This window comes from Myotis myotis, unplaced genomic scaffold (genome assembly GCF_014108235.1).
Source record: "Myotis myotis isolate mMyoMyo1 unplaced genomic scaffold, mMyoMyo1.p scaffold_m19_p_2, whole genome shotgun sequence".
In the NCBI taxonomy this organism is placed as follows: Eukaryota; Metazoa; Chordata; class Mammalia; order Chiroptera; family Vespertilionidae; genus Myotis; species Myotis myotis.
In genome coordinates, this window is record NW_023416324.1 from 26,426,375 (window position 1) to 26,431,882 (window position 5,508).

The following is a 5,508-nucleotide window of genomic DNA, read 5'->3' on the forward strand; positions in this document are numbered from 1 at the left end:
GGTGCGGAGGGTCGGATTGGCCGAAGCTCAGATACAACTGGCCACCGGGGTTTGGAGAAGGCGCCGGCAGAGGGAAACCTGCGCTGTGGTCACGTGGGAGGTCTGGGCGGGACCACGACACGCCTCTGCTGGCCCACAGTGCACCGCGCGCCGCGGCGACGCCCCTCTGCGCCGCTCGGACTCCTGCCCGAGGAAGGAGGGTCCCGAGTGCCGCTTCCTTCTGGTGTCAGGTCACCTTCCTGATTCATTAATCTGACTCTCGCTCCTTTCTCCCCTACAGTCAGGCTGGCCGGGTTCCCAGAGTGTACTGAAGCTGAGCCCGGTATTTGGTCCGGCAAACGGAGAATTGGGAGCTGGAGAGTCCGTGGTTCCTGCTGGACTTGGATCCTAGCCACGCATTTAGGTGCCAGGCACTGTGCTAGACTTTATTATAAGCGTGATTTTATCGATTCTTTATAACAACCCTGGATGGAGAATGTTCTTTATTTTACTTCTTGTAAGTCTTTATTGAAGTATGTATTATAGCATACGTACAAAAAATGTACAAATCTTAAATTCGCAGCTCTGATTTTTGGGTAATGTAATTACCATCCAGGTGAGGATAACAGATATTACCAGAATACGTGAAACCTTTGAGAAGTATTCGCTGTCTGTTTTACAGATTGGACAGATTCAAGAAGGTAAAATAGCTTGCCCAAAGTCACACCGCTGTTAAGTTCCAGATTTGAAATTTGAAATAGAGCCTGCTTTTTAGACAGAGGTGTCTTGCATTTGTATGTGTCAATGTAAGAAACTTTCAAATCTGTAAAGATTTTTTGTGAGTTATATGAGCCAACCTGTGGGAAGCATAACATTGAGATAAAACTCAAGAGGATAGCAGTTTTGCACCTTGTTTTATACATTACAATCAGAAGAGAAGACATAAGCCGGCTGGCGTGGCTCAGTGGTTGAACCTACACCTGTGATCCAGGAGGTCAGGTTCAATTCCTGGTCAGGGCACATGCCCGGATTGTGGACTGGATACCTAGTGTAGGGTGTACAGGAGGCAGCCAATCAATGATTCTCTCTCATAATTGATATTTCTCTCTCTGTCTTTCTCTACCTTTCCCTCTCTGAAATCAATAAAAAAATATTTTTTAAATGCCTGCAAGACATAAAAGAGAGCCAAGTAGGCGGTTAGATACACTAGTATGAGTCTGGAGCACAGTGGTGAGGTCGGGGCTGTATAAATGTTTAAGGTCCTGAAACTGGAAGAACTTACCTAGGGAATAAGTGAGACATTAGAGAAATGAGAACCAAGGATTCTGTTCTGGAGCACCCTGTAACGTTTAGAATTCAGAGGATACACAGAAGGAGCAACCAATAAAATGAAAAAAAATTCAGGAGCGTGTCAAATCCAGAAGCCAGGTAAAGAAAGCATTTTTTTAAAAAAATACTTTTTTTTTTTTTAAATATTTTTTTATTGATTTATTTTACAGAGAGGAAGGGAGAAGGAGAGGGATAGAGAGTTCGAAACATTGATGAGGGAGAAACCTCGATTCAGCTGCCTCCTGCACACCCTCCACTAGGGATGTGCTTGCAACCAAGGTACATGCCCTTGACCGGAATCGAACCTGGGACCCTTCAGTCCGCAGGCCGACGCTCTATCCACTGAGCCAAACCGGTCAGGGCAAAAAAAAAAAAATACATTTTTTAATGATTTCAGAGAGGAAGGGAGAGGGAGAGAGACAGATAGAAACATCAATGATGAGAGGGAATCATTGATTGGCTGCCTCCTGCACACTCCTTACTGGGGATTGAGCTTGCAACCTGGGCATATGCCCTTGACTGGAATCGAACCTGGGACCCTTCAGTCCGCAGACTGACGCTCTATCCACTGAGCCAAACCAGCTAGGGCTAAAAGAAGCATTTTTATTTTTTTTTTATTTTTTTAATTAAATCTTTATTGTTCAGATTATTACATTTGTTCCTCTTTTTCCCCCCCCATAACTCCCCTCCTCCCAGTTCCCGCCCCACCCTCCGCCCTCACTCTCCATCCACTGTCCTCATCCATAGGTGCACGATTTTTGTCCAGTCTCTTCCCGCATCTCCCACACCCCTTTCCCCCCCAAGAATAGTCAGTCCATTCCCTTTCTATGTCCCTGATTCTATTATAATCACCAGTTCATTCTGTTCATCAGATTATTTATTCACTTGATTCTTAGATTCACTTGTTGATAGATGCATATTTGTTGTTCATAATTTGTATCTTTACCTTTTTCTTCTTCTTCCTCTTCTTAAAGGATACCTTTCAGCATTTCATATAATCCTGGTTTGGTGGTGATGAACTCCTTTAGCTTTTCCTTATCTGTGAAGCTCTTTATCTGACCTTCAATTCTGAATGATAGCTTTGCTGGATAAAGTAATCTTGGTTGTAGGTTCTTGGTATTCATCACTTTGAATATTTCTTGCCATTCCCTTCTGGCCTGCAAAGTTTCTGTTGAGAAATCAGCTGACAGTCGTATGGGTATTCCCTTGTAGGTAACTGAGTTTCTTTCTCTTGCTGTTTTTAAGATTCTCTCTTTATCTTTTGCTCTTGGCATTTTAATTATGATGTGTCTTGGTGTGGTCCTCTTTGGATTCCTTTTGTTTGGGGTTCTCCGCGCTTCTTGGACCTGTAAGTCCATTTCTTTCACCAAGTGGGGGAAGTTTTCTGTCATTATTTCTTCAAATAGGTTTTCAATATCTTGCTCTCTCTCATCTTCTGGCACCCCTATAATTCTGATGTTGGTACGCTTGAAGCTGTCCCAGAGGCTCCTTACACTATCCTCGCATTTTTGGATTCTTTTTTCATTTTGTTTTTCCGGTTGGGTGTTTTTTGCTTCCTCGCATTTCAAATCATTGACTTGATTCTTGCGCTCCTCTGGTCTGCTGTCGGGAGTCTGTATAATATTCGTTATTTCAGTCAGTGTATGCTTAATTTCTAGTTGGTTCCCCAATATAACATCGAGGGTCTCATTAGTTTTCTTGTAGATCTCATTAAGTTTATCGGCGGCGTCTAAACAATTCTTGAGAGACCTTAAAAGTGTGGTTCTGAACTCTATATCTTCCATTGACAATTTTGTCCTGTTTCTTTGTCTCCGCATTTTGTTATGCTTCCTTGGTGCACCCCCTAGTGGTCTTTGTGCGCAGTCCAATAAACCTTGATTGTTGTAGCTAATACCAGGGAGGGTTTGACCTCCAGGCCAAGTGGCTATGAGAATCAGCTGTGTCTGCAGTGAGAGAACTTCTGTCCTCTAGGGAGGTGCTAATCTGGCTATCCGGCAAATGCCTCTGTGCAGGGCTTGGGCGGGGCGGGTCGCACAGGTTCAACAGGGTGGGCCAGAGAGAGCAGTTATGGCGGCTCTCAGTCCTGTCCCCAGGGGCTCTGCCTCTCCGAGTCCCAGCACCCGCTGCAAACCTCGGAGAGAAAGCTGCACTCGCTCTGACCGAAGCCAGACAGTACCGCTTCTCCCCTTTGAGTCTGGGTCCCTAAAGACTCGCCTGTATCTGGAGCTCAGAGTCTGCGACTCCCTCCTGATTGAAAACGCCAACCGCGCCCTCCACCGCCAGCCCACTCCGCACCTCAGAATTTGACTTCAGCACTGCACCTCCTCTGAGTGTCCGTATGCGTTTCTCTTTCCTCCTAGTTGTAGGACTTCCACTCAGCCAGCGTTCCTGTGGTTCGGGGTGATGTCCGTTCCGTCTTTTAGTTTCACTTTTGAAGTAGTTGTTCAAGGCAGCAAACTCCGGCGTTAACCTATGCCGCCATCTTGGTTCTCCCCAAGAAGCATTTTTTTACAAATATATTTTTATTGATTTAAGAGAAGAAGGGAGAGGGAGAGAGAGATAGAAACATTAATGATGAGAGGTAGTTATTGACTGGCTGCATCCTGCAAGTCCCCCGGGATTGATCCCACAACCGGGCCATGTGCCCTTGACCGGAATTGAACCTGGGACCTTTCAGTTCGCAGGCCAACACTCTATCCACTGAGCCAAACCGGCTAGGGCTAAAGGAAGCATTTTAAGGAGAGAATGCGCAACCAACATAAATGCTGCTGAGAGGTCATTTAAGATGATGACTGAAGTGCTCCCTTCGGCAGCACATAGACTAAAATTGGAACAATACAGAGATTAGCATGGCCCCTGTGCAAGAATGACACACAAATTTGTGAAGCGTTCCATATTTTATTTTTTTTTAAAAAGATAATGGCTGAGGCTTGCTATGGATTTGGCATAATGGCAGCCATTAATGATCTTGACAATAGAGACTTCAGTAAAATGGTATAGATAAAAAATTATTAGAGTGGCCAAAACCGGTTTGGCTCAGTGGATAGAGCGTCGGCCTGCAGACTGAAAGGTCCCAGGTTCGATTCCAGTCAAGGGCATGTACCTGGGTTGCGGGCATATCCCCAGTAGGAGATGTGCAGGAGGCAGCTGATCGATGTTTCTCTCTCATCGATGTTTCTGACTCTCTATCTCTCTCCCTTCCTCTCTGTAAAAAATCAATAAAATATATTTTAAAAAAAATGATTAGAGTGAACTGAGAAAAGAATTGGATGTAAGGAAGTAGACAAAATGCATATAGGCAATCCTATTAAGAATTCTGCTATAGCAAAATGGGTGATAGTTGGAGGAGTAATTAAGGGATTTCCTGCTCCGTGAATTGGAATATACACGATTACAGTGGGTCATGTGCTGATCCAGCATAGTGAGAAAAATGGAAAATTTAGTAGAAAGAGAAATTAATTACAGGAGCAGTATCCTTGAGTAGGCAAGAGAATTCGTATATTTCAGACCTTAGAAGAGCAAACTAATAAATACTTTTTAAAGTCATTTGAGTCCTGATCTCAACAGTAACCCAGCACATTGGTATTTAATCCCCACAGTAACCCAGCACATTGGTATTTTCATCCTTATCTTAAAGTGGGGTAAATTGAGTATCAAAGAGGTTTAGTGACTTCCTTAAGATGACATAGTGGTAACCCTAGCCAGTTTGGCTCAGTGGATAGAGTGCTGACCTGTGGACTGAAAGGTCCCAGGTTTGATTCCCTTTAAGGGCACATGCCTGGGATGCGGGCTTGATCCCCAGTAGGGGGCATGCAGGAGGCAACCAATCATTGATTCTCTCTCATCGATGTTTCATGTTTCTCTCTCTCTTCCTCTCTGAAATCAATAAAAAATACAGATTTTTAAAAAAATGTTGCCACAGAAGTCCAAAATGGCCCCTTCCAACTTCCTCTTTTTGTCTATAAAAGCAAACCCAGCTTCTTTGTTCTTGGGACTTGCCTATGGTTCCACCATAGTTTGCCTGCCCGCAGTTGAAATTCCTCCGCTATTTCAGAAAAAAAAACACACACATTTTGCTGGTAAAATAACTGGCTCTTTGTCTTTTTTAAGGTCAACAGATTAAATGAAACAATGGGTGTAAAGTGCCTGGCAGTACATAGTAGGACTTGGTGAATGGCAGTGATTATTATCTGTATTCAG

General features: G+C 44.0%; 1 non-coding gene across 1 annotated transcript; it reads left to right on the forward strand.

The window, feature by feature from the left end:
• The first annotated feature begins 4,105 nt into the window (after positions 1-4,105).
• Positions 4,106-4,209, forward strand: LOC118677841. The gene has a single exon (XR_004974567.1). It is a non-coding gene; the product is annotated as a U6 spliceosomal RNA (small nuclear RNA).
• The last annotated feature ends 1,299 nt before the right edge of the window (positions 4,210-5,508 follow it).